This window comes from Callionymus lyra, chromosome 6 (assembly GCF_982586985.1).
Source record: "Callionymus lyra chromosome 6, fCalLyr1.hap1.1, whole genome shotgun sequence".
Classification (NCBI taxonomy): Eukaryota; Metazoa; Chordata; class Actinopteri; order Syngnathiformes; family Callionymidae; genus Callionymus; species Callionymus lyra.
Genome location: NC_141823.1, coordinates 30,895,627 through 30,918,966, shown reverse-complemented (window position 1 = coordinate 30,918,966; position 23,340 = coordinate 30,895,627). Strand labels below are relative to the sequence as shown.

Here is a 23,340-nt window from a genome sequence, read left to right as displayed (position 1 = left end):
TCTTTGTTGCATGTTTTGGTTCCGTCACAAACATTTGTCTAAATATAAGTAACTGGGTCGCCTGAACAGGGACTTGAACCCTGGACCCTCAGATTAAAAGTCTGATGCTCTACCGACTGAGCTATCCAGGCTACTGCAGACAGTTAAGTAGCAAGGTTTTTGCAGTTCACATTGTTTTAAATCAAAAAGAAAGTGAAAGTATTGTCAAATTGGCAAGCAGTGCAAAATGTGGCCCGTATGGGGATCGAACCCATGACCTTGGCGTTATTAGCACCACGCTCTAACCAACTGAGCTAACCGGCCTCATGAAACTATTCCAAATGTCATGTTATTTTTTTCTTACAGCTAACTGAAATCAGGCAGAAGGGTTTAAAAGGAAGCCATACTTCTCTGTTTGGACACCAAATCTCTGTGTCCCTGTCTATTACTGTTGGTTAACATCTTTGTTGCATGTTTTGGTTCCGTCACAACCATTTGTCTAAACATAAGTAAGTGGGTCGCCTGAACAGGGACTTGAACCCTGGACCCTCAGATTAAAAGTCTGATGCTCTACCGAGTGAGCTATCCAGGCTACCGCAGACAGTTAAGTAGCAAGGTTTTTGCAGTTCACATTGTTTTAAATCAAAAAGAAAGTGAAAGTATTGTCAAATTGGCAAGCAGTGCAAAATGTGGCCCGTATGGGGATCGAACCCATGACCTTGGCGTTATTAGCACCACGCTCTAACCAACTGAGCTAACCGGCCTCATGAAACTATTCCAAATGTCATGTTATTTTTTTCTTACAGCTAACTGAAATCAGGCAGAAGGGTTTAAAAGGAAGCCATACTTCTCTGTTTGGACACCAAATCTCTGTGTCCCTGTCTATTACTGTTGGTTAACATCTTTGTTGCATGTTTTGGTTCCATCACAACCATTTGTCTAAACATAAGTAAGTGGGTCGCCTGAACAGGGACTTGAACCCTGGACCCTCAGATTAAAAGTCTGATGCTCTACCGAGTGAGCTATCCAGGCTACTGCAGACAGTTAAGTAGCAAGGTTTTTGCAGTTCACATTGTTTTAAATCAAAAAGAAAGTGAAAGTATTGTCAAATAGTGCAAAATGTGGCCCGTATGGGGATCGAACCCATGACCTTGGCGTTATTAGCACCACGCTCTAACCAACTGAGCTAACCGGCCTCATGAAACTATTCCAAATGTCATGTTATTTTTTTCTTACAGCTAACTGAAATCATGCAGAAGGGTTTAAAAGGAAGCCATACTTCTCTGTTTGGACACCAAATCTCTGTGTCCCTGTCTATTACTGTTGGTTAACATCTTTGTTGCATGTTTTGGTTCCGTCACAACCATTTGTCTAAACATAAGTAAGTGGGTCGCCTGAACAGGGACTTGAACCCTGGACCCTCAGATTAAAAGTCTGATGCTCTACCGACTGAGCTATCCAGGCTACTGCAGACAGTTAAGTAGCAAGGTTTTTGCAGTTCAGATTGTTTTAAATCAAAAAGAAAGTGAAAGTATTGTCAAATAGTGCAAAATGTGGCCCGTATGGGGATCGAACCCATGACCTTGGCGTTATTAGCACCACGCTCTAACCAACTGAGCTAACCGGCCTCATGAATCTATTCCAAATGTCATGTTATTTTATTCTTACAGCTAACTGAAATCAGGCAGAAGGGTTTAAAAGGAAGCCATACTTCTCTGTTTGGACACCAAATCTCTGTGTCCCTGTCTATTACCATCTTTGTTGCATGTTTTGGTTCCGTCACAACCATTTGTCTAAACATAAGTAAGTGGGTCACCTGAACAGGGACTTGAACCCTGGACCCTCAGATTAAAAGTCTGATGCTCTACCGACTGAGCTATCCAGGCTACTGCAGACAGTTAAGTAGCAAGGTTTTTCCAGTTCACATTGTTTTAAATCAAAAAGAAAGTGAAAGTATTGTCAAATAGTGCAAAATGTGGCCCGTATGGGGATCGAACCCATGACCTTGGCGTTATTAGCACCACGCTCTAACCAACTGAGCTAACCGGCCTCATGAATCTATTCCAAATGTCATGTTATTTTTTTCTTACAGCTAACTGAAATCAGGCAGAAGGGTTTAAAAGGAAGCCATACTTCTCTGTTTGGACACCAAATCTCTGTGTCCCTGTCTATTACTGTTGGTTAACATCTTTGTTGCATGTTTTGGTTCCGTCACAACCATTTGTCTAATTATAAGTAACTGGGTCGCCTGAACAGGGACTTGAACCCTGGACCCTCAGATTAAAAGTCTGATGCTCTACCGACTGAGCTATCCAGGCTACTGCAGACAGTTAAGTAGCAAGGTTTTTGCAGTTCAGATTGTTTTAAATCAAAAAGAAAGTGAAAGTATTGTCAAATTGGCAAGCAGTGCAAAATGTGGCCCGTATGGGGATCGAACCCATGACCTTGGCGTTATTAGCACCACGCTCTAACCAACTGAGCTAACCGGCCTCATGAAACTATTCCAAATGTCATGTTATTTTTTTCTTACAGCTAACTGAAATCAGGCAGAAGGGTTTAAAAGGAAGCCATACTTCTCTGTTTGGACACCAAATCTCTGTGTCCCTGTCTATTACTGTTGGTTAACATCTTTTGGTTCCGTCACAACCATTTGTCTAAACATAAGTAAGTGGGTCGCCTGAACAGGGACTTGAACCCTGGACCCTCAGATTAAAAGTCTGATGCTCTACCGACTGAGCTATCCAGGCTACTGCAGACAGTTAAGTAGCAAGGTTTTTGCAGTTCAGATTGTTTTAAATCAAAAAGAAAGTGAAAGTATTGTCAAATTGGCAAGCAGTGCAAAATGTGGCCCGTATGGGGATCGAACCCATGACCTTGGCGTTATTAGCACCACGCTCTAACCAACTGAGCTAACCGGCCTCATGAATCTATTCCAAATGTCATGTTATTTTTTTCTTACAGCTAACTGAAATCAGGCAGAAGGGTTTAAAAGGAAGCCATACTTCTCTGTTTGGACACCAAATCTCTGTGTCCCTGTCTATTACTGTTGGTTAACATCTTTTGGTTCCGTCACAACCATTTGTCTAAACATAAGTAAGTGGGTCGCCTGAACAGGGACTTGAACCCTGGACCCTCAGATTAAAAGTCTGATGCTCTACCGACTGAGCTATCCAGGCTACTGAAGACAGTTAAGTAGCAAGGTTTTTGCAGTTCACATTGTTTTAAATCAAAAAGAAAGTGAAAGTATTGTCAAATTGGCAAGCAGTGCAAAATGTGGCCCGTATGGGGATCGAACCCATGACCTTGGCGTTATTAGCACCACGCTCTAACCAACTGAGCTAACCGGCCTCATGAAACTATTCCAAATGTCATGTTATTTTTTTCTTACAGCTAACTGAAATCAGGCAGAAGGGTTTAAAAGGAAGCCATACTTCTCTGTTTGGACACCAAATCTCTGTGTCCCTGTCTATTACTGTTGGTTAACATCTTTGTTGCATGTTTTGGTTCCGTCACAACCATTTGTCTAATTATAAGTAACTGGGTTGCCTGAACAGGGACTTGAACCCTGGACCCTCAGATTAAAAGTCTGATGCTCTACCGACTGAGCTATCCAGGCTACTGCAGACAGTTAAGTAGCAAGGTTTTTACAGTTCAAATAGTTTTAAATCAAAAAGAAAGTGAAAGTATTGTCAAATTGGCAAGCAGTGCAAAATGTGGCCCGTATGGGGATCGAACCAATGACCTTGGCGTTATTAGCACCACGCTCTAACCAACTGAGCTAACCGTCCTTATGAATCTATTCCAAATGTCATGTTATTTTTTTCTTACAGCTAACTGAAATCAGGCAGAAGGGTTTAAAAGGAAGCCATACTTCTCTGTTTGGACACCAAATCTCTGTGTCCCTGTCTATTACTGTTGGTTAATATCTTTTGGTTCCGTCACAACCATTTGTCTAAACATAAGTAAGTGGGTCGCCTGAACAGGGACTTGAACCCTGGACCCTCAGATTAAAAGTCTGATGCTCTACCGACTGAGCTATCCAGGCTACTGCAGACATTTAAGTAGCAAGGTTTTTGCAGTTCAGATTGTTTTAAATCAAAAAGAAAGTGAAAGTATTGTCAAATTGGCAAGCAGTGCAAAATATGGCCCGTATGGGGATCGAACCCATGACCTTGGCGTTATTAGCACCACGCTCTAACCAACTGAGCTAACCGGCCTCATGAAACTATTCCAAATGTCATGTTATTTTTTTCTTACAGCTAACTGAAATCAGGCAGAAGGGTTTAAAAGGAAGCCATACTTCTCTGTTTGGACACCAAATCTCTGTGTCCCTGTCTATTACTGTTGGTTAACATCTTTGTTGCATGTTTTGGTTCCGTCACAAACATTTGTCTAAATATAAGTAACTGGGTCGCCTGAACAGGGACTTGAACCCTGGACCCTCAGATTAAAAGTCTGATGCTCTACCGACTGAGCTATCCAGGCTACTGCAGACAGTTAAGTAGCAAGGTTTTTGCAGTTCAGATTGTTTTAAATCAAAAAGAAAGTGAAAGTATTGTCAAATTGGCAAGCAGTGCAAAATGTGGCCCGTATGGGGATCGAACCCATGACCTTGGCGTTATTAGCACCACGCTCTAACCAACTGAGCTAACCGGCCTCATGAAACTATTCCAAATGTCATGTTATTTTTTTCTTACAGCTAACTGAAATCAGGCAGAAGGGTTTAAAAGGAAGCCATACTTCTCTGTTTGGACACCAAATCTCTGTGTCCCTGTCTATTACTGTTGGTTAACATCTTTGTTGCATGTTTTGGTTCCGTCACAACCATTTGTCTAAACATAAGTAAGTGGGTCGCCTGAACAGGGACTTGAACCCTGGACCCTCAGATTAAAAGTCTGATGCTCTACCGAGTGAGCTATCCAGGCTACCGCAGACAGTTAAGTAGCAAGGTTTTTGCAGTTCACATTGTTTTAAATCAAAAAGAAAGTGAAAGTATTGTCAAATTGGCAAGCAGTGCAAAATGTGGCCCGTATGGGGATCGAACCCATGACCTTGGCGTTATTAGCACCACGCTCTAACCAACTGAGCTAACCGGCCTCATGAAACTATTCCAAATGTCATGTTATTTTTTTCTTACAGCTAACTGAAATCAGGCAGAAGGGTTTAAAAGGAAGCCATACTTCTCTGTTTGGACACCAAATCTCTGTGTCCCTGTCTATTACTGTTGGTTAACATCTTTGTTGCATGTTTTGGTTCCATCACAACCATTTGTCTAAACATAAGTAAGTGGGTCGCCTGAACAGGGACTTGAACCCTGGACCCTCAGATTAAAAGTCTGATGCTCTACCGAGTGAGCTATCCAGGCTACTGCAGACAGTTAAGTAGCAAGGTTTTTGCAGTTCACATTGTTTTAAATCAAAAAGAAAGTGAAAGTATTGTCAAATAGTGCAAAATGTGGCCCGTATGGGGATCGAACCCATGACCTTGGCGTTATTAGCACCACGCTCTAACCAACTGAGCTAACCGGCCTCATGAAACTATTCCAAATGTCATGTTATTTTTTTCTTACAGCTAACTGAAATCATGCAGAAGGGTTTAAAAGGAAGCCATACTTCTCTGTTTGGACACCAAATCTCTGTGTCCCTGTCTATTACTGTTGGTTAACATCTTTGTTGCATGTTTTGGTTCCGTCACAACCATTTGTCTAAACATAAGTAAGTGGGTCGCCTGAACAGGGACTTGAACCCTGGACCCTCAGATTAAAAGTCTGATGCTCTACCGACTGAGCTATCCAGGCTACTGCAGACAGTTAAGTAGCAAGGTTTTTGCAGTTCAGATTGTTTTAAATCAAAAAGAAAGTGAAAGTATTGTCAAATAGTGCAAAATGTGGCCCGTATGGGGATCGAACCCATGACCTTGGCGTTATTAGCACCACGCTCTAACCAACTGAGCTAACCGGCCTCATGAATCTATTCCAAATGTCATGTTATTTTTTTCTTACAGCTAACTGAAATCAGGCAGAAGGGTTTAAAAGGAAGCCATACTTCTCTGTTTGGACACCAAATCTCTGTGTCCCTGTCTATTACCATCTTTGTTGCATGTTTTGGTTCCGTCACAACCATTTGTCTAAACATAAGTAAGTGGGTCACCTGAACAGGGACTTGAACCCTGGACCCTCAGATTAAAAGTCTGATGCTCTACCGACTGAGCTATCCAGGCTACTGCAGACAGTTAAGTAGCAAGGTTTTTCCAGTTCACATTGTTTTAAATCAAAAAGAAAGTGAAAGTATTGTCAAATAGTGCAAAATGTGGCCCGTATGGGGATCGAACCCATGACCTTGGCGTTATTAGCACCACGCTCTAACCAACTGAGCTAACCGGCCTCATGAATCTATTCCAAATGTCATGTTATTTTTTTCTTACAGCTAACTGAAATCAGGCAGAAGGGTTTAAAAGGAAGCCATACTTCTCTGTTTGGACACCAAATCTCTGTGTCCCTGTCTATTACTGTTGGTTAACATCTTTGTTGCATGTTTTGGTTCCGTCACAACCATTTGTCTAATTATAAGTAACTGGGTCGCCTGAACAGGGACTTGAACCCTGGACCCTCAGATTAAAAGTCTGATGCTCTACCGACTGAGCTATCCAGGCTACTGCAGACAGTTAAGTAGCAAGGTTTTTGCAGTTCAGATTGTTTTAAATCAAAAAGAAAGTGAAAGTATTGTCAAATTGGCAAGCAGTGCAAAATGTGGCCCGTATGGGGATCGAACCCATGACCTTGGCGTTATTAGCACCACGCTCTAACCAACTGAGCTAACCGGCCTCATGAAACTATTCCAAATGTCATGTTATTTTTTTCTTACAGCTAACTGAAATCAGGCAGAAGGGTTTAAAAGGAAGCCATACTTCTCTGTTTGGACACCAAATCTCTGTGTCCCTGTCTATTACTGTTGATTAACATCTTTTGGTTCCGTCACAACCATTTGTCTAAACATAAGTAAGTGGGTCGCCTGAACAGGGACTTGAACCCTGGACCCTCAGATTAAAAGTCTGATGCTCTACCGACTGAGCTATCCAGGCTACTGGAGACATTTAAGTAGCAAGGTTTTTGCAGTTCAGATTGTTTTAAATCAAAAAGAAAGTGAAAGTATTGTCAAATTGGCAAGCAGTGCAAAATGTGGCCCGTATGGGGATCGAACCCATGACCTTGGCGTTATTAGCACCACGCTCTAACCAACTGAGCTAACCGGCCTCATGAAACTATTCCAAATGTCATGTTATTTTTTTCTTACAGCTAACTGAAATCAGGCAGAAGGGTTTAAAAGGAAGCCATACTTCTCTGTTTGGACACCAAATCTCTGTGTCCCTGTCTATTACTGTTGGTTAACATCTTTTGGTTCCGTCACAACCATTTGTCTAAACATAAGTAAGTGGGTCGCCTGAACAGGGACTTGAACCCTGGACCCTCAGATTAAAAGTCTGATGCTCTACCGACTGAGCTATCCAGGCTACTGAAGACAGTTAAGTAGCAAGGTTTTTGCAGTTCAGATTGTTTTAAATCAAAAAGAAAGTGAAAGTATTGTCAAATTGGCAAGCAGTGCAAAATGTGGCCCGTATGGGGATCGAACCCATGACCTTGGCGTTATTAGCACCACGCTCTAACCAACTGAGCTAACCGGCCTCATGAAACTATTCCAAATGTCATGTTATTTTTTTCTTACAGCTAACTGAAATCAGGCAGAAGGGTTTAAAAGGAAGCCATACTTCTCTGTTTGGACACCAAATCTCTGTGTCCCTGTCTATTACTGTTGGTTAACATCTTTGTTGCATGTTTTGGTTCCGTCACAACCATTTGTCTAAACATAAGTAAGTGGGTCGCCTGAACAGGGACTTGAACCCTGGACCCTCAGATTAAAAGTCTGATGCTCTACCGAGTGAGCTATCCAGGCTACCGCAGACAGTTAAGTAGCAAGGTTTTTGCAGTTCACATTGTTTTAAATCAAAAAGAAAGTGAAAGTATTGTCAAATTGGCAAGCAGTGCAAAATGTGGCCCGTATGGGGATCGAACCCATGACCTTGGCGTTATTAGCACCACGCTCTAACCAACTGAGCTAACCGGCCTCATGAAACTATTCCAAATGTCATGTTATTTTTTTCTTACAGCTAACTGAAATCAGGCAGAAGGGTTTAAAAGGAAGCCATACTTCTCTGTTTGGACACCAAATCTCTGTGTCCCTGTCTATTACTGTTGGTTAACATCTTTGTTGCATGTTTTGGTTCCATCACAACCATTTGTCTAAACATAAGTAAGTGGGTCGCCTGAACAGGGACTTGAACCCTGGACCCTCAGATTAAAAGTCTGATGCTCTACCGAGTGAGCTATCCAGGCTACTGCAGACAGTTAAGTAGCAAGGTTTTTGCAGTTCACATTGTTTTAAATCAAAAAGAAAGTGAAAGTATTGTCAAATAGTGCAAAATGTGGCCCGTATGGGGATCGAACCCATGACCTTGGCGTTATTAGCACCACGCTCTAACCAACTGAGCTAACCGGCCTCATGAAACTATTCCAAATGTCATGTTATTTTTTTCTTACAGCTAACTGAAATCATGCAGAAGGGTTTAAAAGGAAGCCATACTTCTCTGTTTGGACACCAAATCTCTGTGTCCCTGTCTATTACTGTTGGTTAACATCTTTGTTGCATGTTTTGGTTCCGTCACAACCATTTGTCTAAACATAAGTAAGTGGGTCGCCTGAACAGGGACTTGAACCCTGGACCCTCAGATTAAAAGTCTGATGCTCTACCGACTGAGCTATCCAGGCTACTGCAGACAGTTAAGTAGCAAGGTTTTTGCAGTTCAGATTGTTTTAAATCAAAAAGAAAGTGAAAGTATTGTCAAATAGTGCAAAATGTGGCCCGTATGGGGATCGAACCCATGACCTTGGCGTTATTAGCACCACGCTCTAACCAACTGAGCTAACCGGCCTCATGAATCTATTCCAAATGTCATGTTATTTTTTTCTTACAGCTAACTGAAATCAGGCAGAAGGGTTTAAAAGGAAGCCATACTTCTCTGTTTGGACACCAAATCTCTGTGTCCCTGTCTATTACCATCTTTGTTGCATGTTTTGGTTCCGTCACAACCATTTGTCTAAACATAAGTAAGTGGGTCACCTGAACAGGGACTTGAACCCTGGACCCTCAGATTAAAAGTCTGATGCTCTACCGACTGAGCTATCCAGGCTACTGCAGACAGTTAAGTAGCAAGGTTTTTCCAGTTCACATTGTTTTAAATCAAAAAGAAAGTGAAAGTATTGTCAAATAGTGCAAAATGTGGCCCGTATGGGGATCGAACCCATGACCTTGGCGTTATTAGCACCACGCTCTAACCAACTGAGCTAACCGGCCTCATGAATCTATTCCAAATGTCATGTTATTTTTTTCTTACAGCTAACTGAAATCAGGCAGAAGGGTTTAAAAGGAAGCCATACTTCTCTGTTTGGACACCAAATCTCTGTGTCCCTGTCTATTACTGTTGGTTAACATCTTTGTTGCATGTTTTGGTTCCGTCACAACCATTTGTCTAATTATAAGTAACTGGGTCGCCTGAACAGGGACTTGAACCCTGGACCCTCAGATTAAAAGTCTGATGCTCTACCGACTGAGCTATCCAGGCTACTGCAGACAGTTAAGTAGCAAGGTTTTTGCAGTTCAGATTGTTTTAAATCAAAAAGAAAGTGAAAGTATTGTCAAATTGGCAAGCAGTGCAAAATGTGGCCCGTATGGGGATCGAACCCATGACCTTGGCGTTATTAGCACCACGCTCTAACCAACTGAGCTAACCGGCCTCATGAAACTATTCCAAATGTCATGTTATTTTTTTCTTACAGCTAACTGAAATCAGGCAGAAGGGTTTAAAAGGAAGCCATACTTCTCTGTTTGGACACCAAATCTCTGTGTCCCTGTCTATTACTGTTGATTAACATCTTTTGGTTCCGTCACAACCATTTGTCTAAACATAAGTAAGTGGGTCGCCTGAACAGGGACTTGAACCCTGGACCCTCAGATTAAAAGTCTGATGCTCTACCGACTGAGCTATCCAGGCTACTGCAGACATTTAAGTAGCAAGGTTTTTGCAGTTCAGATTGTTTTAAATCAAAAAGAAAGTGAAAGTATTGTCAAATTGGCAAGCAGTGCAAAATGTGGCCCGTATGGGGATCGAACCCATGACCTTGGCGTTATTAGCACCACGCTCTAACCAACTGAGCTAACCGGCCTCATGAAACTATTCCAAATGTCATGTTATTTTTTTCTTACAGCTAACTGAAATCAGGCAGAAGGGTTTAAAAGGAAGCCATACTTCTCTGTTTGGACACCAAATCTCTGTGTCCCTGTCTATTACTGTTGGTTAACATCTTTTGGTTCCGTCACAACCATTTGTCTAAACATAAGTAAGTGGGTCGCCTGAACAGGGACTTGAACCCTGGACCCTCAGATTAAAAGTCTGATGCTCTACCGACTGAGCTATCCAGGCTACTGAAGACAGTTAAGTAGCAAGGTTTTTGCAGTTCAGATTGTTTTAAATCAAAAAGAAAGTGAAAGTATTGTCAAATTGGCAAGCAGTGCAAAATGTGGCCCGTATGGGGATCGAACCCATGACCTTGGCGTTATTAGCACCACGCTCTAACCAACTGAGCTAACCGGCCTCATGAAACTATTCCAAATGTCATGTTATTTTTTTCTTACAGCTAACTGAAATCAGGCAGAAGGGTTTAAAAGGAAGCCATACTTCTCTGTTTGGACACCAAATCTCTGTGTCCCTGTCTATTACTGTTGGTTAACATCTTTGTTGCATGTTTTGGTTCCGTCACAACCATTTGTCTAAACATAAGTAAGTGGGTCGCCTGAACAGGGACTTGAACCCTGGACCCTCAGATTAAAAGTCTGATGCTCTACCGAGTGAGCTATCCAGGCTACCGCAGACAGTTAAGTAGCAAGGTTTTTGCAGTTCACATTGTTTTAAATCAAAAAGAAAGTGAAAGTATTGTCAAATTGGCAAGCAGTGCAAAATGTGGCCCGTATGGGGATCGAACCCATGACCTTGGCGTTATTAGCACCACGCTCTAACCAACTGAGCTAACCGGCCTCATGAAACTATTCCAAATGTCATGTTATTTTTTTCTTACAGCTAACTGAAATCAGGCAGAAGGGTTTAAAAGGAAGCCATACTTCTCTGTTTGGACACCAAATCTCTGTGTCCCTGTCTATTACTGTTGGTTAACATCTTTGTTGCATGTTTTGGTTCCATCACAACCATTTGTCTAAACATAAGTAAGTGGGTCGCCTGAACAGGGACTTGAACCCTGGACCCTCAGATTAAAAGTCTGATGCTCTACCGAGTGAGCTATCCAGGCTACTGCAGACAGTTAAGTAGCAAGGTTTTTGCAGTTCACATTGTTTTAAATCAAAAAGAAAGTGAAAGTATTGTCAAATAGTGCAAAATGTGGCCCGTATGGGGATCGAACCCATGACCTTGGCGTTATTAGCACCACGCTCTAACCAACTGAGCTAACCGGCCTCATGAAACTATTCCAAATGTCATGTTATTTTTTTCTTACAGCTAACTGAAATCATGCAGAAGGGTTTAAAAGGAAGCCATACTTCTCTGTTTGGACACCAAATCTCTGTGTCCCTGTCTATTACTGTTGGTTAACATCTTTGTTGCATGTTTTGGTTCCGTCACAACCATTTGTCTAAACATAAGTAAGTGGGTCGCCTGAACAGGGACTTGAACCCTGGACCCTCAGATTAAAAGTCTGATGCTCTACCGACTGAGCTATCCAGGCTACTGCAGACAGTTAAGTAGCAAGGTTTTTGGAGTTCAGATTGTTTTAAATCAAAAAGAAAGTGAAAGTATTGTCAAATAGTGCAAAATGTGGCCCGTATGGGGATCGAACCCATGACCTTGGCGTTATTAGCACCACGCTCTAACCAACTGAGCTAACCGGCCTCATGAATCTATTCCAAATGTCATGTTATTTTTTTCTTACAGCTAACTGAAATCAGGCAGAAGGGTTTAAAAGGAAGCCATACTTCTCTGTTTGGACACCAAATCTCTGTGTCCCTGTCTATTACCATCTTTGTTGCATGTTTTGGTTCCGTCACAACCATTTGTCTAAACATAAGTAAGTGGGTCACCTGAACAGGGACTTGAACCCTGGACCCTCAGATTAAAAGTCTGATGCTCTACCGACTGAGCTATCCAGGCTACTGCAGACAGTTAAGTAGCAAGGTTTTTCCAGTTCACATTGTTTTAAATCAAAAAGAAAGTGAAAGTATTGTCAAATAGTGCAAAATGTGGCCCGTATGGGGATCGAACCCATGACCTTGGCGTTATTAGCACCACGCTCTAACCAACTGAGCTAACCGGCCTCATGAATCTATTCCAAATGTCATGTTATTTTTTTCTTACAGCTAACTGAAATCAGGCAGAAGGGTTTAAAAGGAAGCCATACTTCTCTGTTTGGACACCAAATCTCTGTGTCCCTGTCTATTACTGTTGGTTAACATCTTTGTTGCATGTTTTGGTTCCGTCACAACCATTTGTCTAATTATAAGTAACTGGGTCGCCTGAACAGGGACTTGAACCCTGGACCCTCAGATTAAAAGTCTGATGCTCTACCGACTGAGCTATCCAGGCTACTGCAGACAGTTAAGTAGCAAGGTTTTTGCAGTTCAGATTGTTTTAAATCAAAAAGAAAGTGAAAGTATTGTCAAATTGGCAAGCAGTGCAAAATGTGGCCCGTATGGGGATCGAACCCATGACCTTGGCGTTATTAGCACCACGCTCTAACCAACTGAGCTAACCGGCCTCATGAAACTATTCCAAATGTCATGTTATTTTTTTCTTACAGCTAACTGAAATCAGGCAGAAGGGTTTAAAAGGAAGCCATACTTCTCTGTTTGGACACCAAATCTCTGTGTCCCTGTCTATTACTGTTGATTAACATCTTTTGGTTCCGTCACAACCATTTGTCTAAACATAAGTAAGTGGGTCGCCTGAACAGGGACTTGAACCCTGGACCCTCAGATTAAAAGTCTGATGCTCTACCGACTGAGCTATCCAGGCTACTGCAGACATTTAAGTAGCAAGGTTTTTGCAGTTCAGATTGTTTTAAATCAAAAAGAAAGTGAAAGTATTGTCAAATTGGCAAGCAGTGCAAAATGTGGCCCGTATGGGGATCGAACCCATGACCTTGGCGTTATTAGCACCACGCTCTAACCAACTGAGCTAACCGGCCTCATGAAACTATTCCAAATGTCATGTTATTTTTTTCTTACAGCTAACTGAAATCAGGCAGAAGGGTTTAAAAGGAAGCCATACTTCTCTGTTTGGACACCAAATCTCTGTGTCCCTGTCTATTACTGTTGGTTAACATCTTTTGGTTCCGTCACAACCATTTGTCTAAACATAAGTAAGTGGGTCGCCTGAACAGGGACTTGAACCCTGGACCCTCAGATTAAAAGTCTGATGCTCTACCGACTGAGCTATCCAGGCTACTGAAGACAGTTAAGTAGCAAGGTTTTTGCAGTTCACATTGTTTTAAATCAAAAAGAAAGTGAAAGTATTGTCAAATTTGCAAGCAGTGCAAAATGTGGCCCGTATGGGGATCGAACCCATGACCTTGGCGTTATTAGCACCACGCTCTAACCAACTGAGCTAACCGGCCTCATGAAACTATTCCAAATGTCATGTTATTTTTTCTTACAGCTAACTGAAATCAGGCAGAAGGGTTTAAAAGGAAGCCATACTTCTCTGTTTGGACACCAAATCTCTGTGTCCCTGTCTATTACTGTTGGTTAACATCTTTGTTGCATGTTTTGGTTCCGTCACAACCATTTGTCTAAACATAAGTAAGTGGGTCGCCTGAACAGGGACTTGAACCCTGGACCCTCAGATTAAAAGTCTGATGCTCTACCGAGTGAGCTATCCAGGCTACTGCAGACAGTTAAGTAGCAAGGTTTTTGCAGTTCACATTGTTTTAAATCAAAAAGAAAGTGAAAGTATTGTCAAATTGGCAAGCAGTGCAAAATGTGGCCCGTATGGGGATCGAACCCATGACCTTGGCGTTATTAGCACCACGCTCTAACCAACTGAGCTAACCGGCCTCATGAAACTATTCCAAATGTCATGTTATTTTTTTCTTACAGCTAACTGAAATCAGGCAGAAGGGTTTAAAAGGAAGCCATACTTCTCTGTTTGGACACCAAATCTCTGTGTCCCTGTCTATTACTGTTGGTTAACATCTTTTGGTTCCGTCACAACCATTTGTCTAAACATAAGTAAGTGGGTCGCCTGAACAGGGACTTGAACCCTGGACCCTCAGATTAAAAGTCTGATGCTCTACCGACTGAGCTATCCAGGCTACTGAAGACAGTTAAGTAGCAAGGTTTTTGCAGTTCACATTGTTTTAAATCAAAAAGAAAGTGAAAGTATTGTCAAATTGGCAAGCAGTGCAAAATGTGGCCCGTATGGGGATCGAACCCATGACCTTGGCGTTATTAGCACCACGCTCTAACCAACTGAGCTAACCGGCCTCATGAATCTATTCCAAATGTCATGTTATTTTTTTCTTACAGCTAACTGAAATCAGGCAGAAGGGTTTAAAAGGAAGCCATACTTCTCTGTTTGGACACCAAATCTCTGTGTCCCTGTCTATTACTGTTGGTTAACATCTTTTGGTTCCGTCACAACCATTTGTCTAAACATAAGTAAGTGGGTCGCCTGAACAGGGACTTGAACCCTGGACCCTCAGATTAAAAGTCTGATGCTCTACCGACTGAGCTATCCAGGCTACTGCAGACAGTTAAGTAGCAAGGTTTTTGCAGTTCAGATTGTTTTAAATCAAAAAGAAAGTGAAAGTATTGTCAAATTGGCAAGCAGTGCAAAATGTGGCCCGTATGGGGATCGAACCCATGACCTTGGCGTTATTAGCACCACGCTCTAACCAACTGAGCTAACCGGCCTCATGAATCTATTCCAAATGTCATGTTATTTTTTTCTTACAGCTAACTGAAATCAGGCAGAAGGGTTTAAAAGGAAGCCATACTTCTCTGTTTGGACACCAAATCTCTGTGTCCCTGTCTATTACTGTTGGTTAACATCTTTGTTGCATGTTTTGGTTCCGTCACAACCATTTGTCTAAATATAAGTAACTGGGTCGCCTGAACAGGGACTTGAACCCTGGACCCTCAGATTAAAAGTCTGATGCTCTACCGACTGAGCTATCCAGGCTACTGCAGACAGTTAAGTAGCAAGGTTTTTGCAGTTCAGATTGTTTTAAATCAAAAAGAAAGTGAAAGTATTGTCAAATTGGCAAGCAGTGCAAAATGTGGCCGTATGGGGATCGAACCCATGACCTTGGCGTTATTAGCACAACGCTCTAACCAACTGAGCTAACCGGCCTCATGAAACTATTCCAAATGTCATGTTATTTTTTTCTTACAGCTAACTGAAATCAGGCAGAAGGGTTTAAAAGGAAGCCATACTTCTCTGTTTGGACACCAAATCTCTGTGTCCCTGTCTATTACTGTTGGTTAACATCTTTGTTGCATGTTTTGGTTCCGTCACAACCATTTGTCTAAATATAAGTAACTGGGTCGCCTGAACAGGGACTTGAACCCTGGACCCTCAGATTAAAAGTCTGATGCTCTACCGACTGAGCTATCCAGGCTACTGCAGACAGTTAAGTAGCAAGGTTTTTGCAGTTCAGATTGTTTTAAATCAAAAAGAAAGTGAAAGTATTGTCAAATTGGCAAGCAGTGCAAAATGTGGCCCGTATGGGGATCGAACCCATGACCTTGGCGTTATTAGCACCACGCTCTAACCAACTGAGCTAACCGGCCTCATGAAACTATTCCAAATGTCATGTTATGTTTTTCTTACAGCTAACTGAAATCAGGCAGAAGGGTTTAAAAGGAAGCCATACTTCTCTGTTTGGACACCAAATCTCTGTGTCCCTGTCTATTACTGTTGGTTAATATCTTTTGGTTCCGTCACAACCATTTGTCTAAACATAAGTAAGTGGGTCGCCTGAACAGGGACTTGAACCCTGGACCCTCAGATTAAAAGTCTGATGCTCTACCGACTGAGCTATCCAGGCTACTGCAGACAGTTAAGTAGCAAGGTTTTTGCAGTTCACATTGTTTTAAATCAAAAAGAAAGTGAAAGTATTGTCAAACAGTGCAAAATGTGGCCCGTATGGGGATCGAACCCATGACCTTGGCGTTATTAGCACCACGCTCTAACCAACTGAGCTAACCGGCCTCATGAAACTATTCCAAATGTCATGTTATTTTTTTCTTACAGCTAACTGAAATCAGGCAGAAGGGTTTAAAAGGAAGCCATACTTCTCTGTTTGGACACCAAATCTCTGTGTCCCTGTCTATTACTGTTGGTTAACATCTTTTGGTTCCGTCACAACCATTTGTCTAAACATAAGTAAATGGGTCGCCTGAACAGGGACTTGAACCCTGGACCCTCAGATTAAAAGTCTGATGCTCTACCGACTGAGCTAAAGCTGGCGCACGTTAGTCTGTTAAGGGGGGGGAAGAAGGAAGAGAAGAGGGGAGAAGGGGGAGGAAGAAAAAAGAACAAAAAAGAGGAAAAAAGAGGAAAAAAAGAGAAAAAAAGGAGGGGAAAGGGAAATATTCAGGAAACTGAATTTATCCCATTTTTAGTGATCGTTGTTATGCTATTGACAGTTTTTATCAACTATGGGCATTGTATTTAAATAAAATATGTTGGTTATGTTAAGGGAAGTTGATACATATTCTGCTTTTCTTTCTTGTGATGTGATGAAACATGCAAAACACAAACAGATGTTTCAATATATATATATGTTTAATTTAGTAAAACACACAAGAAAAATTTACACATCAACCCAAAACCAGTAAAAAAAACAAATATTTTATATACAATACATATTATATATATTTTTTTAATATCCTCAAGCCACTTCTCTTTAGGAACAGTCTCAGTCGAAGGGCAGTACATTTTCCCCTGATACTGACTGTGCCCAGTCTCCTTTGTCCTAAACTGCCCACATTTTTTACAGCTGTTGTGCTCCTCCTTGCGGTTCACCCTTCTAACCGGAGCTGGAGCAGGTGCAGGTGCATGTACAGGTGCAGGAGAGGCACAGAGGAAGACTCCTAGAGAGGGCCCACTAAGGGCGGATGGTGTCACTAGGAGCATCCTTGGTTGGGGAAAGGCAGGGCTGCGTGGAGCAGGGCTGGGTGGAGCAGGGCTGCGTGGAGCAGGGCTGGGTGGAGCAGGGCTGGGTGGAGCAGGGCTGCGTGGAGCAGGGCTGCGTGGAGCAGGGCTGGGTGGAGCAGGGCTGCGTGGAGCAGGGCGGGGTGGAGCAGGGCGGGGTGGAGCAGGGCTGCGTGGAGCAGGGCGGGGTGGAGCAGGGCGGGGTGGAGCAGGGCTGCGTGGAGCAGGGCGGGGTGGAGCAGGGCTGCGTGGAGCAGGGCGGGGTGGAGCAGGGCTGCGTGGAGCAGGGCTGCGTGGAGCAGAGCTAGGAAGCTTGGGTGGTGGTGGAGGAGAAGGACTTGGGCTGCGGCTCACTAAATTAGGCTTTAGTAGAGCTGACTTGGACCCTCCAAAGCGAGACTTTGTGAACTACAAAAAGAAAAAAATGTATTAGATCATGATTGATGCTCCATACAATTTCACAAGTGTTGTGTCTAACTGTGGGCAGAGATAAAGAAACCAGATGCATGTATTATAGGTGTGTAACTATATTATTATGAATGGGTGTTTGACATTTGTTAGACTTCAAGACCATAATGTTAAGAGCACAATGAAATAAAAAAAGACTATTATTCACCATCGATAAACTGGGAGGAGGTCTCAAGAATGACCGTGGCGTCGCCAAAGCCTCAGTCTGTGAGGGCCCGGTTCCTTCTCTTGATGTCCCAGCTGCTACTGCTGTTGAGGTGGTAGCATGGGACACCGATGTTGTTGTTGCAGGGCCCGACTGGATTGACAACAGCAATAATGTAGCATTAGGACAGCAATGTTATAGTGTTATAACATAACATAATGCTGAGAGTAACTAATATTCGACACATGACCGTCATGCTGATGTTCAGCTCACAATGTAATCTCATGTGTTTATGTTATATGAATAAAAAGATTACTTTAGAGGCGTGAAAGCCACAAGAGCAGGCAGTGGATCCTCCGAACAGGACAGTTTGTCCACGGGTCTGCAAAGGGCACTTCTCAATCTGAGGAGATATTTTGGCGTTATTTACTCACAGTTTATAAGTATTTACGAATGTATGATTTTTTACCTTCTGATAGAGGTCATGCCACTTCCGCTGCCGTGGAGCTGGTCTGTTGCCTGCTCCAGAGGGCCAGACGCCTGTATTGGCAAAGGCCTTCCTTCAACCTGGCCATCCATTCACCATCCCCCATGGGCTTGTGGGACTTTGGTCTAGCACTCATCTGTTGTGGAAGTAATAAAGTTAAATTAAATCCCCAAATTTCTCATTTTTATTAAGCAAAAAGAAGTGAATTATAATATATTATAATTTCTAAGGCTGCATGCTTTGTAAAACGTGTAGAACTCTGTTTAAAAACGTGTAAAACTCTGTTTAAAAACAATAAACTCTGTTTAAAAACAATAAATTCTGTTTGTAAAACACCCCAATAACTGTAGAAAAACGAAAACACAATGCCTATTCTTACCATGGAAATGTTAAACATAATATTTTATTTTATTTTTTAATTTTATTCGACTTTAAATCTTTAAACTCTTGTAAGATAACTGCTCCTTGCGCGTAATTGTTATTAACGGGAGACAAGAAACAAAGCCCTACTTCGACGGGCAAAAACACAGACAAAAAATAGATTATTTGTTATAAAAGTTAGAAATATTTTTCTGGTTAAATTACTGACATGTATTTAAAGCGGATTTCATTCATACATTAAAGCTAACGTGGGTAGTGACAAATATTTTGAAAAGTAGTGTGTTATAACTAGCGTTGCATGCACGACATTTTATGCAAGAAAATAAACATAAAATGTTATTTACATGGCTAGATAGTAATCCTTAATATTAAAAACTTACCTTCTCAATGTAACAGTCTGCAATCGCTCCTTGTGACGCAAATGAAGTAGCGAGGGAGGGGGTCGGTAGATGAGCAAGTTCATGCGCGCGCAGGGGGGGAGGGTTTAGCGCCTGTGATTGGTCAGGCTCACTCGAGCCCCCTCTGCTTCATGATTGGTTTTCGCTTAAAGGAACTCTGTTACACGATTGGTCGAGCTGAGAGCACCTCTGCTTCATGATTGGTTTTTCACTTAAAGGAACTCTGTTACACGATTGGTCGAGAGAAGACAGTCTGACGTGCGATGGGTAGAGCTATCCAGGCTACTGCAGACAGTTAAGTAGCAAGGTTTTTGTAGTTCAGATTTTTTCAAATCAAAAAGAAAGTGAAAGTATTGTCAAATTGGCAAGCAGTGCAAAATGTGGCCCGTATGGGGTTCGAACCCATGACCTTGGCGTTATTAGCACCACGCTCTAACCAACTGAGCTAACCGGCCTCATGAATCTATTCCAAATGTCATGTTATTTTTTCTTACAGCTAACTGAAATCAGGCAGAAGGGTTTAAAAGGAAGCCATACTTCTCTGTTTGGACACCAAATCTCTGTGTCCCTGTCTATTACTGTTGGTTAACATCTTTGTTGCATGTTTTGGTTCCGTCACAACCATTTGTCTAAACATAAGTAAGTGGGTCGCCTGAACAGGGACTTGAACCCTGGACCCTCAGATTAAAAGTCTGATGCTCTACCGACTGAGCTATCCAGGCTACTGCAGACAGTTAAGTTGCAAGGTTTTTGCAGTTCAGATTGTTTTAAATCAAAAGAAAGTGAAAGTATTGTCAAATTGGCAAGCAGTGCAAAATGTGGCCCGTATGGGGATCGAACCCATGACCTTGGCGTTATTAGCACCACGCTCTAACCAACTGAGCTAACCGGCCTCATGAAACTATTCCAAATGTCATGTTATTTTTTTCTTACAGCTAACTGAAATCAGGCAGAAGGGTTTAAAAGGAAGCCATACTTCTCTGTTTGGACACCAAATCTCTGTGTCCCTGTCTATTACTGTTGGTTAACATCTTTTGGTTCCGTCACAACCATTTGTCTAAACATAAGTAAATGGGTCGCCTGAACAGGGACTTGAATCCTGGACCCTCAGATTAAAAGTCTGATGCTCTACCGACTGAGCTATCCAGGCTACTGCAGACAGTTAAGTAGCAAGGTTTTTGCAGTTCAGATTGTTTTAAATCAAAAAGAAAGTGAAAGTATTGTCAAATTGGCAAGCAGTGCAAAATGTGGCCCGTATGGGGATCGAACCCATGACCTTGGCGTTATTAGCACCACGCTCTAACCAACTGAGCTAACCGGCCTCATGAAACTATTCCAAATGTCATGTTATTTTTTTCTTACAGCTAACTGAAATCAGGCAGAAGGGATTAAAAGGAAGCCATACTTCTCTGTTTGGACACCAAATCTCTGTGTCCCTGTCTATTACTGTTGGTTAACATCTTTTGGTTCCGTCACAACCATTTGTCTAAACATAAGTAAGTGGGTCGCCTGAAAAGGGACTTGAACCCTGGACCCTCAGATTAAAAGTCTGATGCTCTACCGACTGAGCTATCCAGGCTACTGCAGACAGTTAAGTAGCAAGGTTTTTGCAGTTCAGATTGTTTTAAATCAAAAAGAAAGTGAAAGTATTGTCAAATTGGCAAGCAGTGCAAAATGTGGCCCGTATGGGGATCGAACCCATGACCTTGGCGTTATTAGCACCACGCTCTAACCAACTGAGCTAACCGGCCTCATGAAACTATTCCAAATGTCATGTTATTTTTTTCTTACAGCTAACTGAAATCAGGCAGAAGGGTTTAAAAGGAAGCCATACTTCTCTGTTTGGACACCAAATCTCTGTGTCCCTGTCTATTACTGTTGGTTAACATCTTTTGGTTCCGTCACAACCATTTGTCTAAACATAAGTAAGTGGGTCGCCTGAACAGGGACTTGAACCCTGGACCCTCAGATTAAAAGTCTGATGCTCTACCGACTGAGCTATCCAGGCTACTGCAGACAGTTAAGTAGCAAGGTTTTTGCAGTTCAGATTGTTTTAAATCAAAAAGAAAGTGAAAGTATTGTCAAATTGGCAAGCAGTGCAAAATGTGGCCCGTATGGGGATCGAACCCATGACCTTGGCGTTATTAGCACCACGCTCTAACCAACTGAGCTAACCGGCCTCATGAATCTATTCCAAATGTCATGTTATTTTTTTCTTACAGCTAACTGAAATCAGGCAGAAGGGTTTAAAAGGAAGCCATACTTCTCTGTTTGGACACCAAATCTCTGTGTCCCTGTCTATTACTGTTGGTTAACATCTTTGTTGCATGTTTTGGTTCCGTCACAACCATTTGTCTAAATATAAGTAACTGGGTCGCCTGAACAGGGACTTGAACCCTGGACCCTCAGATTAAAAGTCTGATGCTCTACCGACTGAGCTATCCAGGCTACTGCAGACAGTTAAGTAGCAAGGTTTTTGCAGTTCAGATTGTTTTAAATCAAAAAGAAAGTGAAAGTATTGTCAAATTGGCAAGCAGTGCAAAATGTGGCCGAATGGGGATCGAACCCATGACCTTGGCGTTATTAGCACAACGCTCTAACCAACTGAGCTAACCGGCCTCATGAAACTATTCCAAATGTCATGTTATTTTTTTCTTACAGCTAACTGAAATCAGGCAGAAGGGTTTAAAAGGAAGCCATACTTCTCTGTTTGGACACCAAATCTCTGTGTCCCTGTCTATTACTGTTGGTTAACATCTTTGTTGCATGTTTTGGTTCCGTCACAACCATTTGTCTAAACATTAGTAAGTGGGTCGCCTGAACAGGGACTTGAACCCTGGACCCTCAGATTAAAAGTCTGATGCTCTACCGACTGAGCTATCCAGGCTACTGCAGACAGTTAAGTAGCAAGGTTTTTGCAGTTCAGATTGTTTTAAATCAAAAAGAAAGTGAAAGTATTTTCAAATTGGCAAGCAGTGCAAAATGTGGCCCGTATGGGGATCGAACCCATGACCTTGGCGTTATTAGCACCACGCTCTAACCAACTGAGCTAACCGGCCTCATGAATCTATTCCAAATGTCATGTTATTTTTTTCTTACAGCTAACTGAAATCAGGCAGAAGGGTTTAAAAGGAAGCCATACTTCTCTGTTTGGACACCAAATCTCTGTGTCCCTGTCTATTACTGTTGGTTAACATCTTTGTTGCATGTTTTGGTTCCGTCACAACCATTTGTCTAAATATAAGTAACTGGGTCGCCTGAACAGGGACTTGAACCCTGGACCCTCAGATTAAAAGTCTGATGCTCTACCGACTGAGCTATCCAGGCTACTGCAGACAGTTAAGTAGCAAGGTTTTTGCAGTTCACATTGTTTTAAATCAAAAAGAAAGTGAAAGTATTGTCAAATTGGCAAGCAGTGCAAAATGTGGCCGTATGGGGATCGAACCCATGACCTTGGCGTTATTAGCACAACGCTCTAACCAACTGAGCTAACCGGCCTCATGAAACTATTCCAAATGTCATGTTATTTTTTTCTTACAGCTAACTGAAATCAGGCAGAAGGGTTTAAAAGGAAGCCATACTTCTCTGTTTGGACACCAAATCTCTGTGTCCCTGTCTATTACTGTTGGTTAACATCTTTGTTGCATGTTTTGGTTCCGTCACAACCATTTGTCTAAATATAAGTAACTGGGTCGCCTGAACAGGGACTTGAACCCTGGACCCTCAGATTAAAAGTCTGATGCTCTACCGACTGAGCTATCCAGGCTACTGCAGACAGTTAAGTAGCAAGGTTTTTGCAGTTCAGATTGTTTTAAATCAAAAAGAAAGTGAAAGTATTGTCAAATTGGCAAGCAGTGCAAAATGTGGCCGTATGGGGATCGAACCCATGACCTTGGCGTTATTAGCACAACGCTCTAACCAACTGAGCTAACCGGCCTCATGAAACTATTCCAAATGTCATGTTATTTTTTTCTTACAGCTAACTGAAATCAGGCAGAAGGGTTTAAAAGGAAGCCATACTTCTCTGTTTGGACACCAAATCTCTGTGTCCCTGTCTATTACTGTTGGTTAACATCTTTGTTGCATGTTTTGGTTCCGTCACAACCATTTGTCTAAACATAAGTAAGTGGGTTGCCTGAACAGGGACTTGAACCCTGGACCCTCAGATTAAAAGTCTGATGCTCTACCGACTGAGCTATCCAGGCTACTGC

At 42.2% G+C, this 23,340-nt stretch overlaps 1 long non-coding RNA gene and 74 other non-coding genes across 76 annotated transcripts; all 75 read right to left on the bottom strand.

Annotated features, from left to right (window-relative positions):
- Nucleotides 1-58: 58 nt before the first annotated feature.
- On the bottom strand, nt 59-131 carry trnak-uuu (transfer RNA lysine (anticodon UUU)). The gene has a single exon. It is a non-coding gene; the product is annotated as a tRNA-Lys (tRNA).
- A 98-nt stretch (nt 132-229) lies between these two features.
- trnai-aau (transfer RNA isoleucine (anticodon AAU)) lies at nt 230-303 on the bottom strand. Its single transcript has one exon. It is a non-coding gene; the product is annotated as a tRNA-Ile (tRNA).
- Nucleotides 304-669: 366 nt separating this feature from the next.
- trnai-aau (transfer RNA isoleucine (anticodon AAU)) lies at nt 670-743 on the bottom strand. The gene has a single exon. It is a non-coding gene; the product is annotated as a tRNA-Ile (tRNA).
- A 358-nt stretch (nt 744-1,101) lies between these two features.
- trnai-aau (transfer RNA isoleucine (anticodon AAU)) lies at nt 1,102-1,175 on the bottom strand. Its single transcript has one exon. It is a non-coding gene; the product is annotated as a tRNA-Ile (tRNA).
- Nucleotides 1,176-1,370: 195 nt separating this feature from the next.
- Nucleotides 1,371-1,443, bottom strand: trnak-uuu (transfer RNA lysine (anticodon UUU)). Its single transcript has one exon. It is a non-coding gene; the product is annotated as a tRNA-Lys (tRNA).
- Nucleotides 1,444-1,533: 90 nt separating this feature from the next.
- On the bottom strand, nt 1,534-1,607 carry trnai-aau (transfer RNA isoleucine (anticodon AAU)). The gene has a single exon. It is a non-coding gene; the product is annotated as a tRNA-Ile (tRNA).
- A 348-nt stretch (nt 1,608-1,955) lies between these two features.
- On the bottom strand, nt 1,956-2,029 carry trnai-aau (transfer RNA isoleucine (anticodon AAU)). The gene has a single exon. It is a non-coding gene; the product is annotated as a tRNA-Ile (tRNA).
- A 195-nt stretch (nt 2,030-2,224) lies between these two features.
- trnak-uuu (transfer RNA lysine (anticodon UUU)) lies at nt 2,225-2,297 on the bottom strand. The gene has a single exon. It is a non-coding gene; the product is annotated as a tRNA-Lys (tRNA).
- Nucleotides 2,298-2,395: 98 nt separating this feature from the next.
- Nucleotides 2,396-2,469, bottom strand: trnai-aau (transfer RNA isoleucine (anticodon AAU)). Its single transcript has one exon. It is a non-coding gene; the product is annotated as a tRNA-Ile (tRNA).
- Nucleotides 2,470-2,653: 184 nt separating this feature from the next.
- Nucleotides 2,654-2,726, bottom strand: trnak-uuu (transfer RNA lysine (anticodon UUU)). The gene has a single exon. It is a non-coding gene; the product is annotated as a tRNA-Lys (tRNA).
- Nucleotides 2,727-2,824: 98 nt separating this feature from the next.
- On the bottom strand, nt 2,825-2,898 carry trnai-aau (transfer RNA isoleucine (anticodon AAU)). The gene has a single exon. It is a non-coding gene; the product is annotated as a tRNA-Ile (tRNA).
- Nucleotides 2,899-3,082: 184 nt separating this feature from the next.
- Nucleotides 3,083-3,155, bottom strand: trnak-uuu (transfer RNA lysine (anticodon UUU)). The gene has a single exon. It is a non-coding gene; the product is annotated as a tRNA-Lys (tRNA).
- A 98-nt stretch (nt 3,156-3,253) lies between these two features.
- trnai-aau (transfer RNA isoleucine (anticodon AAU)) lies at nt 3,254-3,327 on the bottom strand. Its single transcript has one exon. It is a non-coding gene; the product is annotated as a tRNA-Ile (tRNA).
- Nucleotides 3,328-3,522: 195 nt separating this feature from the next.
- Nucleotides 3,523-3,595, bottom strand: trnak-uuu (transfer RNA lysine (anticodon UUU)). Its single transcript has one exon. It is a non-coding gene; the product is annotated as a tRNA-Lys (tRNA).
- A 356-nt stretch (nt 3,596-3,951) lies between these two features.
- On the bottom strand, nt 3,952-4,024 carry trnak-uuu (transfer RNA lysine (anticodon UUU)). The gene has a single exon. It is a non-coding gene; the product is annotated as a tRNA-Lys (tRNA).
- A 98-nt stretch (nt 4,025-4,122) lies between these two features.
- On the bottom strand, nt 4,123-4,196 carry trnai-aau (transfer RNA isoleucine (anticodon AAU)). The gene has a single exon. It is a non-coding gene; the product is annotated as a tRNA-Ile (tRNA).
- A 195-nt stretch (nt 4,197-4,391) lies between these two features.
- Nucleotides 4,392-4,464, bottom strand: trnak-uuu (transfer RNA lysine (anticodon UUU)). The gene has a single exon. It is a non-coding gene; the product is annotated as a tRNA-Lys (tRNA).
- Nucleotides 4,465-4,562: 98 nt separating this feature from the next.
- Nucleotides 4,563-4,636, bottom strand: trnai-aau (transfer RNA isoleucine (anticodon AAU)). The gene has a single exon. It is a non-coding gene; the product is annotated as a tRNA-Ile (tRNA).
- A 366-nt stretch (nt 4,637-5,002) lies between these two features.
- trnai-aau (transfer RNA isoleucine (anticodon AAU)) lies at nt 5,003-5,076 on the bottom strand. The gene has a single exon. It is a non-coding gene; the product is annotated as a tRNA-Ile (tRNA).
- Nucleotides 5,077-5,434: 358 nt separating this feature from the next.
- Nucleotides 5,435-5,508, bottom strand: trnai-aau (transfer RNA isoleucine (anticodon AAU)). The gene has a single exon. It is a non-coding gene; the product is annotated as a tRNA-Ile (tRNA).
- Nucleotides 5,509-5,703: 195 nt separating this feature from the next.
- trnak-uuu (transfer RNA lysine (anticodon UUU)) lies at nt 5,704-5,776 on the bottom strand. Its single transcript has one exon. It is a non-coding gene; the product is annotated as a tRNA-Lys (tRNA).
- Nucleotides 5,777-5,866: 90 nt separating this feature from the next.
- Nucleotides 5,867-5,940, bottom strand: trnai-aau (transfer RNA isoleucine (anticodon AAU)). The gene has a single exon. It is a non-coding gene; the product is annotated as a tRNA-Ile (tRNA).
- A 348-nt stretch (nt 5,941-6,288) lies between these two features.
- trnai-aau (transfer RNA isoleucine (anticodon AAU)) lies at nt 6,289-6,362 on the bottom strand. Its single transcript has one exon. It is a non-coding gene; the product is annotated as a tRNA-Ile (tRNA).
- Nucleotides 6,363-6,557: 195 nt separating this feature from the next.
- trnak-uuu (transfer RNA lysine (anticodon UUU)) lies at nt 6,558-6,630 on the bottom strand. Its single transcript has one exon. It is a non-coding gene; the product is annotated as a tRNA-Lys (tRNA).
- Nucleotides 6,631-6,728: 98 nt separating this feature from the next.
- trnai-aau (transfer RNA isoleucine (anticodon AAU)) lies at nt 6,729-6,802 on the bottom strand. Its single transcript has one exon. It is a non-coding gene; the product is annotated as a tRNA-Ile (tRNA).
- Nucleotides 6,803-6,986: 184 nt separating this feature from the next.
- trnak-uuu (transfer RNA lysine (anticodon UUU)) lies at nt 6,987-7,059 on the bottom strand. Its single transcript has one exon. It is a non-coding gene; the product is annotated as a tRNA-Lys (tRNA).
- A 98-nt stretch (nt 7,060-7,157) lies between these two features.
- trnai-aau (transfer RNA isoleucine (anticodon AAU)) lies at nt 7,158-7,231 on the bottom strand. Its single transcript has one exon. It is a non-coding gene; the product is annotated as a tRNA-Ile (tRNA).
- Nucleotides 7,232-7,415: 184 nt separating this feature from the next.
- Nucleotides 7,416-7,488, bottom strand: trnak-uuu (transfer RNA lysine (anticodon UUU)). The gene has a single exon. It is a non-coding gene; the product is annotated as a tRNA-Lys (tRNA).
- Nucleotides 7,489-7,586: 98 nt separating this feature from the next.
- trnai-aau (transfer RNA isoleucine (anticodon AAU)) lies at nt 7,587-7,660 on the bottom strand. Its single transcript has one exon. It is a non-coding gene; the product is annotated as a tRNA-Ile (tRNA).
- Nucleotides 7,661-8,026: 366 nt separating this feature from the next.
- Nucleotides 8,027-8,100, bottom strand: trnai-aau (transfer RNA isoleucine (anticodon AAU)). The gene has a single exon. It is a non-coding gene; the product is annotated as a tRNA-Ile (tRNA).
- A 358-nt stretch (nt 8,101-8,458) lies between these two features.
- trnai-aau (transfer RNA isoleucine (anticodon AAU)) lies at nt 8,459-8,532 on the bottom strand. The gene has a single exon. It is a non-coding gene; the product is annotated as a tRNA-Ile (tRNA).
- A 195-nt stretch (nt 8,533-8,727) lies between these two features.
- On the bottom strand, nt 8,728-8,800 carry trnak-uuu (transfer RNA lysine (anticodon UUU)). Its single transcript has one exon. It is a non-coding gene; the product is annotated as a tRNA-Lys (tRNA).
- Nucleotides 8,801-8,890: 90 nt separating this feature from the next.
- Nucleotides 8,891-8,964, bottom strand: trnai-aau (transfer RNA isoleucine (anticodon AAU)). Its single transcript has one exon. It is a non-coding gene; the product is annotated as a tRNA-Ile (tRNA).
- Nucleotides 8,965-9,312: 348 nt separating this feature from the next.
- On the bottom strand, nt 9,313-9,386 carry trnai-aau (transfer RNA isoleucine (anticodon AAU)). The gene has a single exon. It is a non-coding gene; the product is annotated as a tRNA-Ile (tRNA).
- A 195-nt stretch (nt 9,387-9,581) lies between these two features.
- Nucleotides 9,582-9,654, bottom strand: trnak-uuu (transfer RNA lysine (anticodon UUU)). The gene has a single exon. It is a non-coding gene; the product is annotated as a tRNA-Lys (tRNA).
- A 98-nt stretch (nt 9,655-9,752) lies between these two features.
- On the bottom strand, nt 9,753-9,826 carry trnai-aau (transfer RNA isoleucine (anticodon AAU)). The gene has a single exon. It is a non-coding gene; the product is annotated as a tRNA-Ile (tRNA).
- Nucleotides 9,827-10,010: 184 nt separating this feature from the next.
- Nucleotides 10,011-10,083, bottom strand: trnak-uuu (transfer RNA lysine (anticodon UUU)). Its single transcript has one exon. It is a non-coding gene; the product is annotated as a tRNA-Lys (tRNA).
- Nucleotides 10,084-10,181: 98 nt separating this feature from the next.
- On the bottom strand, nt 10,182-10,255 carry trnai-aau (transfer RNA isoleucine (anticodon AAU)). The gene has a single exon. It is a non-coding gene; the product is annotated as a tRNA-Ile (tRNA).
- A 184-nt stretch (nt 10,256-10,439) lies between these two features.
- Nucleotides 10,440-10,512, bottom strand: trnak-uuu (transfer RNA lysine (anticodon UUU)). Its single transcript has one exon. It is a non-coding gene; the product is annotated as a tRNA-Lys (tRNA).
- Nucleotides 10,513-10,610: 98 nt separating this feature from the next.
- Nucleotides 10,611-10,684, bottom strand: trnai-aau (transfer RNA isoleucine (anticodon AAU)). Its single transcript has one exon. It is a non-coding gene; the product is annotated as a tRNA-Ile (tRNA).
- A 366-nt stretch (nt 10,685-11,050) lies between these two features.
- Nucleotides 11,051-11,124, bottom strand: trnai-aau (transfer RNA isoleucine (anticodon AAU)). Its single transcript has one exon. It is a non-coding gene; the product is annotated as a tRNA-Ile (tRNA).
- Nucleotides 11,125-11,482: 358 nt separating this feature from the next.
- trnai-aau (transfer RNA isoleucine (anticodon AAU)) lies at nt 11,483-11,556 on the bottom strand. Its single transcript has one exon. It is a non-coding gene; the product is annotated as a tRNA-Ile (tRNA).
- A 195-nt stretch (nt 11,557-11,751) lies between these two features.
- trnak-uuu (transfer RNA lysine (anticodon UUU)) lies at nt 11,752-11,824 on the bottom strand. Its single transcript has one exon. It is a non-coding gene; the product is annotated as a tRNA-Lys (tRNA).
- Nucleotides 11,825-11,914: 90 nt separating this feature from the next.
- On the bottom strand, nt 11,915-11,988 carry trnai-aau (transfer RNA isoleucine (anticodon AAU)). The gene has a single exon. It is a non-coding gene; the product is annotated as a tRNA-Ile (tRNA).
- A 348-nt stretch (nt 11,989-12,336) lies between these two features.
- trnai-aau (transfer RNA isoleucine (anticodon AAU)) lies at nt 12,337-12,410 on the bottom strand. The gene has a single exon. It is a non-coding gene; the product is annotated as a tRNA-Ile (tRNA).
- A 195-nt stretch (nt 12,411-12,605) lies between these two features.
- On the bottom strand, nt 12,606-12,678 carry trnak-uuu (transfer RNA lysine (anticodon UUU)). The gene has a single exon. It is a non-coding gene; the product is annotated as a tRNA-Lys (tRNA).
- Nucleotides 12,679-12,776: 98 nt separating this feature from the next.
- Nucleotides 12,777-12,850, bottom strand: trnai-aau (transfer RNA isoleucine (anticodon AAU)). The gene has a single exon. It is a non-coding gene; the product is annotated as a tRNA-Ile (tRNA).
- Nucleotides 12,851-13,034: 184 nt separating this feature from the next.
- On the bottom strand, nt 13,035-13,107 carry trnak-uuu (transfer RNA lysine (anticodon UUU)). Its single transcript has one exon. It is a non-coding gene; the product is annotated as a tRNA-Lys (tRNA).
- Nucleotides 13,108-13,205: 98 nt separating this feature from the next.
- trnai-aau (transfer RNA isoleucine (anticodon AAU)) lies at nt 13,206-13,279 on the bottom strand. Its single transcript has one exon. It is a non-coding gene; the product is annotated as a tRNA-Ile (tRNA).
- A 184-nt stretch (nt 13,280-13,463) lies between these two features.
- Nucleotides 13,464-13,536, bottom strand: trnak-uuu (transfer RNA lysine (anticodon UUU)). Its single transcript has one exon. It is a non-coding gene; the product is annotated as a tRNA-Lys (tRNA).
- Nucleotides 13,537-13,634: 98 nt separating this feature from the next.
- Nucleotides 13,635-13,708, bottom strand: trnai-aau (transfer RNA isoleucine (anticodon AAU)). Its single transcript has one exon. It is a non-coding gene; the product is annotated as a tRNA-Ile (tRNA).
- Nucleotides 13,709-14,073: 365 nt separating this feature from the next.
- trnai-aau (transfer RNA isoleucine (anticodon AAU)) lies at nt 14,074-14,147 on the bottom strand. The gene has a single exon. It is a non-coding gene; the product is annotated as a tRNA-Ile (tRNA).
- Nucleotides 14,148-14,331: 184 nt separating this feature from the next.
- Nucleotides 14,332-14,404, bottom strand: trnak-uuu (transfer RNA lysine (anticodon UUU)). The gene has a single exon. It is a non-coding gene; the product is annotated as a tRNA-Lys (tRNA).
- Nucleotides 14,405-14,502: 98 nt separating this feature from the next.
- trnai-aau (transfer RNA isoleucine (anticodon AAU)) lies at nt 14,503-14,576 on the bottom strand. Its single transcript has one exon. It is a non-coding gene; the product is annotated as a tRNA-Ile (tRNA).
- A 184-nt stretch (nt 14,577-14,760) lies between these two features.
- On the bottom strand, nt 14,761-14,833 carry trnak-uuu (transfer RNA lysine (anticodon UUU)). Its single transcript has one exon. It is a non-coding gene; the product is annotated as a tRNA-Lys (tRNA).
- Nucleotides 14,834-14,931: 98 nt separating this feature from the next.
- On the bottom strand, nt 14,932-15,005 carry trnai-aau (transfer RNA isoleucine (anticodon AAU)). Its single transcript has one exon. It is a non-coding gene; the product is annotated as a tRNA-Ile (tRNA).
- Nucleotides 15,006-15,200: 195 nt separating this feature from the next.
- Nucleotides 15,201-15,273, bottom strand: trnak-uuu (transfer RNA lysine (anticodon UUU)). The gene has a single exon. It is a non-coding gene; the product is annotated as a tRNA-Lys (tRNA).
- Nucleotides 15,274-15,639: 366 nt separating this feature from the next.
- Nucleotides 15,640-15,712, bottom strand: trnak-uuu (transfer RNA lysine (anticodon UUU)). Its single transcript has one exon. It is a non-coding gene; the product is annotated as a tRNA-Lys (tRNA).
- A 98-nt stretch (nt 15,713-15,810) lies between these two features.
- On the bottom strand, nt 15,811-15,884 carry trnai-aau (transfer RNA isoleucine (anticodon AAU)). Its single transcript has one exon. It is a non-coding gene; the product is annotated as a tRNA-Ile (tRNA).
- A 184-nt stretch (nt 15,885-16,068) lies between these two features.
- Nucleotides 16,069-16,141, bottom strand: trnak-uuu (transfer RNA lysine (anticodon UUU)). The gene has a single exon. It is a non-coding gene; the product is annotated as a tRNA-Lys (tRNA).
- Nucleotides 16,142-16,231: 90 nt separating this feature from the next.
- trnai-aau (transfer RNA isoleucine (anticodon AAU)) lies at nt 16,232-16,305 on the bottom strand. The gene has a single exon. It is a non-coding gene; the product is annotated as a tRNA-Ile (tRNA).
- A 1,220-nt stretch (nt 16,306-17,525) lies between these two features.
- On the bottom strand, nt 17,526-19,388 carry LOC148078193 (uncharacterized). Of its 2 annotated transcripts, XR_015711436.1 has the most exons (5): nt 19,112-19,388; nt 18,333-18,486; nt 18,180-18,266; nt 17,867-18,016; nt 17,526-17,658 (listed from the first exon to the last, which is right to left on the bottom strand). It is a non-coding gene; the product is annotated as an uncharacterized LOC148078193 (long non-coding RNA). The 2 variants fall into 2 exon arrangements; XR_015711435.1 differs by lacking the exon at nt 19,112-19,388 and having other exon boundaries at nt 18,333-18,760.
- A 122-nt stretch (nt 19,389-19,510) lies between these two features.
- On the bottom strand, nt 19,511-19,584 carry trnai-aau (transfer RNA isoleucine (anticodon AAU)). Its single transcript has one exon. It is a non-coding gene; the product is annotated as a tRNA-Ile (tRNA).
- Nucleotides 19,585-19,778: 194 nt separating this feature from the next.
- Nucleotides 19,779-19,851, bottom strand: trnak-uuu (transfer RNA lysine (anticodon UUU)). Its single transcript has one exon. It is a non-coding gene; the product is annotated as a tRNA-Lys (tRNA).
- A 97-nt stretch (nt 19,852-19,948) lies between these two features.
- On the bottom strand, nt 19,949-20,022 carry trnai-aau (transfer RNA isoleucine (anticodon AAU)). Its single transcript has one exon. It is a non-coding gene; the product is annotated as a tRNA-Ile (tRNA).
- Nucleotides 20,023-20,377: 355 nt separating this feature from the next.
- Nucleotides 20,378-20,451, bottom strand: trnai-aau (transfer RNA isoleucine (anticodon AAU)). Its single transcript has one exon. It is a non-coding gene; the product is annotated as a tRNA-Ile (tRNA).
- A 355-nt stretch (nt 20,452-20,806) lies between these two features.
- On the bottom strand, nt 20,807-20,880 carry trnai-aau (transfer RNA isoleucine (anticodon AAU)). The gene has a single exon. It is a non-coding gene; the product is annotated as a tRNA-Ile (tRNA).
- Nucleotides 20,881-21,064: 184 nt separating this feature from the next.
- Nucleotides 21,065-21,137, bottom strand: trnak-uuu (transfer RNA lysine (anticodon UUU)). The gene has a single exon. It is a non-coding gene; the product is annotated as a tRNA-Lys (tRNA).
- A 98-nt stretch (nt 21,138-21,235) lies between these two features.
- On the bottom strand, nt 21,236-21,309 carry trnai-aau (transfer RNA isoleucine (anticodon AAU)). Its single transcript has one exon. It is a non-coding gene; the product is annotated as a tRNA-Ile (tRNA).
- Nucleotides 21,310-21,504: 195 nt separating this feature from the next.
- trnak-uuu (transfer RNA lysine (anticodon UUU)) lies at nt 21,505-21,577 on the bottom strand. Its single transcript has one exon. It is a non-coding gene; the product is annotated as a tRNA-Lys (tRNA).
- Nucleotides 21,578-21,943: 366 nt separating this feature from the next.
- Nucleotides 21,944-22,016, bottom strand: trnak-uuu (transfer RNA lysine (anticodon UUU)). Its single transcript has one exon. It is a non-coding gene; the product is annotated as a tRNA-Lys (tRNA).
- Nucleotides 22,017-22,114: 98 nt separating this feature from the next.
- Nucleotides 22,115-22,188, bottom strand: trnai-aau (transfer RNA isoleucine (anticodon AAU)). The gene has a single exon. It is a non-coding gene; the product is annotated as a tRNA-Ile (tRNA).
- Nucleotides 22,189-22,383: 195 nt separating this feature from the next.
- trnak-uuu (transfer RNA lysine (anticodon UUU)) lies at nt 22,384-22,456 on the bottom strand. Its single transcript has one exon. It is a non-coding gene; the product is annotated as a tRNA-Lys (tRNA).
- Nucleotides 22,457-22,822: 366 nt separating this feature from the next.
- On the bottom strand, nt 22,823-22,895 carry trnak-uuu (transfer RNA lysine (anticodon UUU)). Its single transcript has one exon. It is a non-coding gene; the product is annotated as a tRNA-Lys (tRNA).
- A 366-nt stretch (nt 22,896-23,261) lies between these two features.
- Nucleotides 23,262-23,334, bottom strand: trnak-uuu (transfer RNA lysine (anticodon UUU)). Its single transcript has one exon. It is a non-coding gene; the product is annotated as a tRNA-Lys (tRNA).
- Nucleotides 23,335-23,340: the final 6 nt, after the last annotated feature.